The sequence below is a fragment of the Solanum pennellii genome, chromosome 5, assembly GCF_001406875.1.
Source record: "Solanum pennellii chromosome 5, SPENNV200".
NCBI classification, from domain to species: domain Eukaryota; kingdom Viridiplantae; phylum Streptophyta; class Magnoliopsida; order Solanales; family Solanaceae; genus Solanum; species Solanum pennellii.
In genome coordinates, this window is record NC_028641.1 from 24,570,052 (window position 1) to 24,582,122 (window position 12,071).

A 12,071-nucleotide genomic window follows, 5' to 3' on the forward strand; every position below is an offset into this window, starting at 1 on the left:
GATTCTGCTTAACTCCTTACTCCTAGATCCATCCTTATTTCAAAGTCCCCATCTGTTGTAAATAATGATGTTATTGGTGAAGAGTTATGATTTGATTAAAGTAGCGATGGAAAATATATATCAAGAACGAAAAACTACGCGAAGAACACAAAGACAAAGATTTGACAATATAAACGAGGAAAACTTGCATAAATATACTATAAATAAAAAATATTTATCATTTATAGCAATAATATTTTTTTTCACTTTATCATTTTCAATACATTTATGATACACTTTTAATGCATATTACAAAAAATTAAGGGAAAAGGGTCTGATATACCCCTCAACTTTGTCATTTAGAGCTGATATACCACTCGTTATAAAAGTGGCTCATATATACCCCTCAACTTTGTCATTTAGAGCTGATATACCCCTCGTTATAAAAGTGGCTCATATATACCCCTCAACTTTGTCATTTAGAGCTGATATACCCCTCGTTATAAAAGTGGCTCATATATACCCCTCCTTGTAGACAAATGGCTCACATATACCCTTTTCCTCTAACGGAAATAAAAAAAATTAATCTAAATTTTTATTATTTGTTTCTAAAAAATTTAATCCCATATGAGTAAAATTTAATCCTCGTCAAACATATTTTTTTTGACTTTTTTTTATTTCAATGACTAATTTATAATTATTATTTTGGTAATCAAATTTATTTATGTTTCACTAGTATTCTTGTAAAACTTATTGTAGATGACCAAATTTTTCTTCGAATACGAAATTAAATTACAATACACAGAAAAAAAATAGTTTAAGTTTTTTTTCTTTAAACTAAGGAATGAAAAAAAAAAAGAATAAGAAACTCAAATAATTATAATAAAAGAAGTCAAAAAATAATTTATGTATGAAAAAAAATAAAATATACCTTGAACTTTGATAGAAGAATCATATAAACGCCTAAATAATTTTTTAAAAAAAATTAGAAGTAACAAATGTAAATTTAAAACTAATTTTTTAACTTCCGTTAAATGAAGGGCATATGTGAGCCATTTTGTAACGGTAGGGGTATATGTGAGCCGTTTGTAGAACGGTAAGGACATATATGAGCCACTTTTATAAGGAGGGGTATATCAGCTCCAAATGACAAAGTTGAAGGGTATATCAGACCCTTTTCCCAAAAATTAATTATTATTCACATATAATACAAGTTTATTGATGGATAATATATTTATCACATTTTAATACTCATATAATACAATGTGTCAACTTCTTACCAAACAGGCATTATATATTTTTAAAAATAGTTATAATACATATATATTGCATACTTAATTCACTTTTAATACATATTGCAAATTTAACATAGTATTGCTATAAATGATAATAAATAAAAAAATATCGCTAAAATAGTTGTAATATATATATATATATATATATATATATATATGTTTCCTAATGTGATGTTGTTATTGGTGAAGAATTTTGATTTGGCTGGAGTACCTATTATTGGCAAACATATATCAAGAACATAAAAAAAATATACGAGGAACAGAAGAAGATTTGATAATATAAATAACGAATACAGACAATTGAAGATTTGAAATACGTGCAAAACTAGAACAATATTTTCTCCCTCTCTCTTCTGTGAGATTGTATGGGACTGTACGTAAATAAATTTAGTGGATATGTGAATTTTTGTATTAAGCAAACAATAAAGAAACATTGTTGGTAAAAATATACACTAGAAATTACAAAAAGTTGGATATAAAAAAATAATTTACTGATAACCAAAGAATGAAAGGACACATTTTTTTGGGGAAATTTTCACATAAAGCTATCATAATTAAAGAAATAATTCTCTTTATCTAAAGTTTTCATAATTATAGACCGTAGCTATATTTTTAAGTTACTGCAACACTAGTTGACATTCGGCTGTATAATTTTTTTTACAAACTTTTATACAAAATTGAATTCACAATTTTTAAAAACTAATGGCAACAATCTCGGCTAGGAAATGGTATAAAATCCCGGCTGTATAATTTTTTTTTTCAAAGTTTTATACAGAATTGAATTCACAATTTTTAAAAACTAATGGCAACAATCTCGGCTAGAAAATGGTATAAAATCCTTAATTCACAGAATATTATCTTGTTAGACTTTGCTACAAGTTATATCTTCTTCATACTAATTGATTTCATCTTCGTACATCCAATCCAATCTCAGCGACATCTACTCTTTCTTGGCTAGTAACGTATATTTTATTTGCATTGATTTGTATTTTTAATTTGCATTCAAGTAGATAAGGAATTTGAAAAATAGAACAATAGAACTGATTTATATATGTAATTGTATAAATTCTCCATTAATAATTGGAGTTTCATTTTAATAGTGGTTTGCAATTGTATTCTAATAGATCGAGGATTAACTAATTTTTATCCGTGATTGTATAATTACTCGATTGATAATTGAAATTTGGTTAAACAAATTGTTTTCAATTGTATTTGAAATGATCAAGAAAGATGGTTTGATATGTGCAATTTGGGTATGCAAATGTATAAAAGTAGAATTCAATTGTATAATCTAATATAGTGTATGTCAAATTGTATATATCCTTAGTTGTATAAATAAATTCACCAATAATTGTTTATAGACTTGTATATTTTGTGTATGTACACTTTTACGTTATTTGTAGAATCTTATAAGTTAGTGTTTGTATGTGTATAATTAGACTTGATGAGATTAGTGCTTGTATGTGTATAATTGATTGTTGGGGGTAAATTATGTGGAACGGTTGTTTGTATAAATTAACTAATTTCTTTTGTAGTTGTATAATCGACAGAAATTTATTTTGTAGACTTTTATAATTTAATTGTGGACTTGTATATTTTGTATATGTATAATTTTACATATTTATTTTGTGGAAAAGTTGTTTGTTGAATGTGTGTTTGTATATCTTTGAATTCATGTTTGTATATGTATCCATGAGTTATTTCTCTCTATACAGTAATGTCTTCCATCTGTATTTTGGTAATACATTCTGAAAAATGGGATGCTATAAATTATTACATTGACTACGTTATCAGGGGTACTTTTAGAGAAAATGCGTTTGCAAATATATGAATTTATACGAATATCAAACCTCAAGAGTAGATATAAAAAAAATTAAATATACAACAGTAAATCCGAGCTTGAGGCATTTATACAAATAAATAATATTATACAAGTAGTATAATTATATTATTATACAACTACTGGTACAGATTTACCCAAACCAAACCCAAATACAAAGAAATATAGTAAAACATAATTTATTTAAAAAAAGCTATAATGAGATTTTCTTTTACCTCATAAATATACAATTGAATTCGTATATACAAAATGAATTTGTATGAAAATATATGATATATTGTAAATTCAAATATTAGAAGTTTATACAAATAATTTTATACAAATTTGAAAATCTAAAAAATCAAAAGGAATTCGAAAGATATACTAATACAAATCAGAAAATGATGAAATCACAAAAAAATGTAAAGAGAATCAGAAATCATATTGAGAGGAATTTCAAAATCTGAAATCAATTTTGATTAAGAGAATAAAGGAAAAAATAAGGAAAAGTGATTGAAGAGAGAGAATGAAATCATTTATATATAAGAAAAAGAATGTTATACACAGTTATACAAATAAGAAGAATTTAAAAACGTAATTATCGAAATTAAATGGCTACGGATGGTAATATAAACAAACATTAACTATGATAGATAATTAAGTGGTATAAATTTGCTTAGTTATGTAATTTTTCCTTTTTTTCATTCAAAAGATATTTCTTCATCTAAAATATTTATTACTCCATCAATTTTATTTAAAAGAAAATTCCAACACTACTTGTGGGAAGTCAATTTATTAGGAAAGAGAACTTGAAATTTATGGACTAAAATATGTCATTGACATTTATGTATTTATATAAAACTAGGGAATTTGCTGGCTGTTTTCGCGGTGGCTAAAAATTTTTAGGGTTAATTTTACAAAATTCACCTCCCTTCTGATTTATAATATTAAGTATATCTTTCTTATATTGATTTTTCTTTCAACCATTCTTTAAATTTATTTAAAATAAATGTAAATCAATTATAATTTGACAACTTTGTCATTTTTGTATTAATTTTTTCATATTAATCCACATTATTTTTAAAAAAATGACTTATATAATGAAATTTTAAAAATAAATCAATATGAAGAAGTGTGAATCTTTGTTTGGTAAAAAAACACCCGTTTATATATATTTATATAATATATATTATGGTAAGACAATGACAAGACAAATGTTGTTGAATGACTTTCCCCTCCAACATCATAACTTTGATTATCACTATTTCATCAACTACCACATTCTTCATAGAGAAAAACTGCTACCAACCAGCTCTATGATCTTTCCCACAAAATCTTAAGAGCTCTATTCTTGACAATCGATAGAAATTTGATTGATGAAAATGAGGATTATTCATTATTAGGTATTCTTTCCTTCTTCTTTTTTTCTTTAAATCCATACTTTTTCATTATGATTAGGGATTTCCTCTTGTCCCAATGGAACAACAATCCTTTGATTTTCCTAGCAACTTCCTTTTGTCCCAAACGAAATAGACTTTTTTTCGATCTTCTTCAAATAACTGATTCCTCAATTCATTTACTATATGATCCAACTCCTCTAGAGACGAGGCCTTCCCCACAAAGTTCTCAAATTTTTATTATGAGATTTTGCATCATTTCCCTAAATCTATGATTTTTGTTGTAGGATTTTGATTGTTTGATTCTCCAATTGGTCACATTCCTTTCACCATGGATGCCAAGGATCATAAATCTCTAATACCAATGTTACTCGGTTGCAGGATTCACAAGAATTTGAATAGTGAATGATAACAATCTCAGAAAGAAGGAGAAGAATAAAATATAGGAGAAGATGGAACTATATATATTTGATGAGATGAATGTAAACTAACGATTACCATGTCTATTTATATAAAATACATCTGCAATGACTCATTATATCTAACAAAATTAGTTACTACTAACAGTCCCAACTAACTTTTTGGACATTAGTTATTGTTAGGGGAGAACATGGTATGGTACTGTATTTGAATTTTTGCTACAGTAATTTTAGTATTCGATTTCAAAATTATTTTACCATTACCACACTAAATGTAATTTTTTATGGTGTCACGACCTGAGTCTACACCCTAGACGCGGTCAGCACTCGAGAACCATTGATGGTCCCAAGCGAATTCTTATCCTAGATGACTACAAGGGAAGACTAACATAAGCATACAAAATCTTTAAAAAATAAATTATATTCAATAAACTCAACTTTCAAATAATATTAACAATACTCAATAGATAACTTAGAGTTCAAAAAAAAAGAAAAAGAAAAACACTATAAGAAAGTACATACCAAAAAGTACTAAACTTTGTTTATCTATGAAACCTATACTATTACATAAGGATATTGGAACAAGACCCACGACATATTCAAACTACTAAATGTAATATAAAGGTAAAGTCCTCCAAATGTAAAAAAGGTGCACAAAAGCTGTTTGGAATATCCCATGACCTTAACGAAACATCTGCTGATGATCCTGAATGTATGTATCTGTATCATGAAATGATGCAGGCCAAATGGATCAGTACATGAAATGTACAAGCATGTAAGGGGAATTTCAAAAAATAAACATAAGGTTGAACTGGTGGAAAAGAAACAAGCATACCTCTTCTCAACTCAATCAACTCAACTCTACTCAAAGAAATATAGTTTGACTCAACTTAAGAAAACATAGTTCAACTCAACTTAGAGAAAATATGGCTCAACTCGATAACATGATACTGAACTTAGTGAAATAAGGATCAACTCAAAAATAAGATGCACAACTATGGATACTCAACTCTGGATACTCAGCTCTAAATAAAGCAACAACAAAATATGCAATATATGGAAACCATTTAAAATAGTAGATAACAACTCAATGTATTGAAGGATATAATAATAACCAAGTTTGTATAAGGATACAAAATAACTTTGTTTGAATATGGAAATACAAAATAAACTATATGTATATACATATACAAAATATCTCTGTGGGAGTTTCTCTAATTGACAACCATTCGTATGAGCAATGTAATTATACAATGTTTTACCCATACTGCTAGAATTGTGCTATATCTTACCGGGGTATAGAAATTCTCAAATAAGTTGATCCACTAGTGTATGCTAAAATCATTAAGGAATCATCTAAAAAGTATGACCCTTTCTGCCCATGTTGGCTACATGGTTTATGGTGGCTATGAGTTGTCTGAACTTTCCTCCATATCGATGCTCAATATTACTCCAAAAATATAACTAGCTCATATGTTAGAAACATAACTCTTTATGTGGTTTGAGAATATTACTCAAAATCTTTATCTAATAAGAGACGGTGCTCGATTGCTTAAAACTCTTTCGAAAATCTCAGTTTCCTCCTCTTTTAAATGTGAAAACATATACTCTTAAGACTACTTAGTTCTCATATAATTTTTCAAGAAAATGAACTTAACTCTGTTTTATACATTTTAGGAAAAATATTTTTTATTTAAGGTTTTTCGACTTTTTTAGAGTTGTCACTTAATTTTTTAAGAAAAATTAAGAAATATATGTTTTCAACAGACTTAAACAGAAAAATCGATTGAAAACTTTTTAAAGAGGTTCGGGAATTCCTATTTATATTTAAGGAAGGTTTTTACGGCACCTAAAATATTTGCTAACTTGCAATTATCCGACAATTGATTTTGATTGGCTAAAACTTAACTTGAATTATTTTGGGGTAAAAGTTATTTAGAGTTGTTTGGAAATGAATACTTAACTTTTTATCTAAGTGAAACATCTAACTTTAAAAATTTATTATTTTAAAACTATTTAAACTTGATTCAATTTTAAATCTCTAAAACATTACGGCGTTCTATGGAGATTTGAAGTTTTCTAACTTTAAACTAGCGACAAATAAAAGCAGATAAGTAATAAAAATAAGGGAGAGAGAGAGAGAGAGAGTTTGGGCCCAAACCCGGGTTGTGTCCGCCTGGAACGGTATTTAGACAATTTCTTTTGAGTTTTTGACCCATTTCCACCTGTCATAAACTAATTACGAAAAGAAAGTACAGAAAAGGAATACAACAAGGGCTTAGGCCCAAAAATGACAAATACAATTTAGTAAAATAGATTTGGCCCCTTGGTAAACTTCATCCACTCTTTGACTTTCTGCCTTGCAATTTTCCAACGTTGGAGACCTATTCATCGGTTTTCAGGGGAGACTCAAAAAGATGAAATCAAGCCTTTACGATTTTTTCGAAATGCGGGGAAGAAACAGTTCTCGACAAACTTGGGCAAATGCACATACAAAGGCAAATAAAAGCCACATTAGCAAAATAATGACAATAATAATAGTAATAATAATGATGAAAGGAAGTAAACAAATAGATGCATTGACACACCTTTATGAAAGGACAAAATAAAATAACAATTAAGACTAGAAAAATCGACATGACAAACCCATAACACGATATTAAAGAATCAATCTAAAACTAATCGATTTGTTAGCTATGGGCTACAGTAAGAAGAGATGATATAAAAAGGGCATTCCTTCAAAAATGCTGCAAATATTTTGCAAGATTAAAAACATACTTTACTCACAAATAAACCTTTCAACCTTACCGACAGCGAACTTTAAACAATGAAAAAAGATACAGATTGGTTTAGCGTGCTTAAGGATAGTAAAAAAAACTATACTAAAGCGTAGTCTAAAACTTTGCCCGTATTTTATGAATTCAAAGTGAGGGAATGAAGCTATCAAATAGGTCGTATATTACACTTAAACGATTAGCAATATGCCCAGGAAGCAGGAGCCACAACTAGACAAATAGCGTTGCAGCTAAAATTCTGCACTTTTTTTTTAGAGAGGCATCTAACCCTCGAAAAGCAAGCAAAATGTGTATTACTAAGTATACTCATTTAGACTGAACATGGAGAACTTCTAATTATAAGAAGGAGTGATGAATAAGCGTAAACCATGGAAGAAATCACAACCCTAAATTCTAGAAATGCGAATAAATACACAAAGTAGAGTAAAGTGTGTGCAGAGATGAATAATGAGCGAAAGCGTTCAAGGAAGGAGTAGGAAAAAGAGTATCAAACACAACTATAATTTGGATGCAAACGCTAAACAAATTAAAAATATGAGCTCTATCTTTTAAAATTTACAGCAAATGCACATTTGTAGCTCAGGACAACAACAACATGAACAGGGACTGTGGCACTCGATCAACATAATGATCCAGCCAACTGTTTGAAGCAAAATACTACGAATAAAAAAAAACAATGCGGATGCAGCCCAACAAGATCGCTTAAGGAAAAGAAAACTACACACATTTAAGATTTAAATTGTAATATACACATAAGAAAAGACTAACACGATGGACGGCATTTACAGCAAAAGGGGGGGGACAGAACATTGTTACAATACTACCAAGAAGATATAGCGACTGAATACCAGCCTTCCAAAAAAACCACAAAAAGGGTATCAAGAATACGATGACCGGATGACAACAACACTGACAAGAAACCAGCAGAGCTTTGATATTAAACTACGACTAACTCATGGAACATACGCCTTATGTAACGACATCAGTCTGACGAATAATTAGTGGATAGACAACAGAACAACGATTCCCACATGTCATTAGAACAGATCACAGTAAACACAGAGAAGAGGGGGAAAGAAGATGAAACTAACAAAGGAAGGACGTTTACCTCTTACAGTGCAGTGAACTTGGGACGGCACGAGCAAAGAGGGGCATCTAATTTCGACGGTTCCAAGAAATTTCAATGATCGAGGAAAACGAACAAAGACCTAAAATACGCCTAAACTCCCGTTATATTTGCCTAAGTATTTATGTGGAATTTTTATAACTAAAGGTTAGTGTCTTCTCCCGATTTTTGAGCTATTTATCCCTAAACCAAAATTTTTTCAAAATTCAGGAACTTCCTTGCTCAAAGAACTTTCTGTAAAAAAAACACTCTTTTTTTATCGAACATCCGCTGTATTTGTTTCTGTAAAATCTTTTTACCAAAGAAAATTTTTGAAACCAAAGAAAAGTACCCCACTCAACAAAGAACCAAAGCAATTATATATAGAAGGGAGCTAGGGTTTTCGAAATGGGCGAGAAAAGGGCAAAGACGGGATTTGCCTTCTATCCCCCAAAAATTGAAATTTCTCGCCAAAGAAAAAGAAAAGCTGGAGACAACTTGAATTCGTACAGCACTGTACAATTCCTCAACAGTTCATCAATGAGAGCCGCTCGATCTTGGGCCAAGGAAGAGCAATCGCGGAGATCGCTCCACTTGGCCTGCGAAGGACGCATCTTTTCGCTGGCGACGAACTGTTTGTACAGCGGAGAGGGAAAAAGGTGACGCGCTGGAGTTCTAGGTTGATTCTCTACTAGCGCCGCATAAAAAAACGCGTAAGGGGATGCTTTCTATTCATGCGCACCCTGCTATTGCGTTTGACGCTATCGCCGCTTCTGTTTTCTTTGGAAGAAGATACGGATGCGGTCGGGTCTGATGGAGAATTAAAGGGAATGTTGGGCTAACAGAAAAATGGGGTTGTTTGGGTAAAGGAGAAAAAAGGTTGGGCTGGGGGATTGGGTTTTGGAATTGTGAATTAACTTGAGTTTGCTATAGAATATGGAAGAAGGCCCCAAAAAATGGTTTATCTAAATGGACCGTAATATTGGCTAATAATAATAATTAATGAGCTTCTTAATTTTATGAATCCAAATAATCTACTTAATAATGAAATAACTAATTAAAAATATAAACTCATATATAACTAAATTAATTAGTAAAATATTTAAACAAAGTAAAATATTTTTGCGATGATTTTTGAGTAATCATAAAAATATATTATTATACACATAATTACGCAAAACATACGCTATCTATAAAGTTATAAATGTAACCATGATAACTTAGAATAACTTGGAAATCATTTTATTTTATATAAATTCTTTAAACTTTATAAATCTAATTATCTCGAATCAATTAGAATTGAGAGGCTCATTGATTAATAATTATCGAAGAGCGTTAAAATTGGGTGCCAACAAACTCTATTCTCTCTCAACTCAAGTGCTCAGGTCTTAAAACAAGTTTAGGAAAAATTGTAAAAAGACTTGTCAACATAAGGTTCATGCCTAATTATGAATGTGAATGGCTCAATTCAAAATTTTCAATAACCATAAATAGAACTCCATACTCTGAACTCAACACCTCAGAACACAAAAAATACAATGAAAATACACATTTAAGGAATGCTCAACTCAGAGGGTTCATGAGCAATTATGAGCAGGATCAACTCAACTCAAGGACTTCATGATACTACTTTTATTCAAGGATGTTCAACTCGTAGGGTTCATGCAAAATTATGGACATAAAAACTCAACTCAATGACCTTCATGGGTAATATGTACTAGTCACATGGTTAGGAAGATAATCTCAAAAAGGATTACAAACTTAATACTCAAAACTTAGAACTTGAAGATACTAGTCCTCTCAAAGATAGTCAACTGATGGAGTTAATGCAGAATTTATGGGAATGAACGACTTGACTCGAGGGTCTACATAAAAATAAGAGATTCAAGTATACGAATTTTCTCATTCTCATACTTACTTCCTCAAAACTTAGTTCAAATCCATAGTTGATCTCAAAATTTTCACAATTGAACTCAAAGACTTTCTTAAAATCTACTCTTAAATCTTTCTTAAATTGAAATTATGAATTCAAGAGTTATGATTCATGATATGAAGAATCTCGTGATGATAATATAGATTCATGAATACATTCTCCTCATTCTCATACTCACTTGCTCGAGTCTTGAAATAAGTTATTATAAATTGTAGAATACTTCTAAAAAAGACTGAAAGTGACTTAAACAAACTTTACTCTTAAATCTTCCTTGAATTTTATTTATAAATTCAAGGATAATGACTTGATATATATATTTCTTGAAGAGTAGATGTAGTTTGGATAGTGAAAATCAGTAAGAGAGTGAAGACATGCTTTGAAAGCATGAATATTGAAAGAAAACCGAGGCGAAGGACCTGAAGTCCCTAGTGCAGTAGTGGTGCACCACGTTAGCCTTTAATCGACTGAGGTTGGTCTGGCGCAGTGTGCCAACCCTCGAGCGTAACAAGGGTGTGCCTCCCTATCCATGTTACAGAAATAAAAACTAAACGGATTTCCTCTTCAATTTCCCAGCCCTACTTCATCTAAACACTAATGATTTCCTCCAAATTCTTTTAGAGTCATATACTAAACACGCTTAGGTCCAAATACCAATCAAGACTACCAAAACAATAAGTCATTCACAAATCTCACCTTAAGAACTCAACAAGAACTCCATTATCAAGAAACGAAGATCTAAACCTCAAGAACTCAACAAAATTATTTACATACTCAATATCATGAATGAAGTTCATAAAAAAAACTCATGATTGGTGTGTGGGTGAAAGAACACAACACTATGAAAACTTGCATACCTTTTAGTGATAAAACCCATGCAGAAAATTCGCAACAAAACTCAAGAACCTCGACAAACGCCTTGATCCTTTCCTCTTTTATCTTCTATTATCTTCTTGAACTCTCAACTAAAACCCTAGGCAAATATTAGGATTACAAAACTAAACCAAATAAGTTTAGACACCTAAAACCTTACTAAAAATTGATTAAATATTATTGGTAAAGGAAAAAAACCAAAATACCCCTCACTATTTTTGGGTAACTTTCCTTAACTAGACAACCTGGATTCAAAAGGACATATCTCACACATAGAAACGTAAAACTTAAAAAACTTGGCGGTGTTGGAAATATACTTCAAAAAACTTTCATTTGATATCTTATGGGCCTCCTAACTCATGATGTGCTAAAAGTTATGGTTATTTGTAGTTGATCCAAAACATAAAGTAACCTAGGAATGACTTGATAATTTTTTCTTTAGTTCTTTTTGGAACTCAA

At 30.2% G+C, this 12,071-nt stretch overlaps 1 long non-coding RNA gene across 1 annotated transcript; it reads right to left on the bottom strand.

Moving 5' to 3' along the window:
• Positions 1-7,000: 7,000 nt before the first annotated feature.
• On the bottom strand, positions 7,001-9,635 carry LOC107018657. The gene is made up of 2 exons (XR_001456649.2): positions 8,813-9,635; positions 7,001-7,384 (listed from the first exon to the last, which is right to left on the bottom strand). It is a non-coding gene; the product is annotated as an uncharacterized LOC107018657 (long non-coding RNA).
• Positions 9,636-12,071: the final 2,436 nt, after the last annotated feature.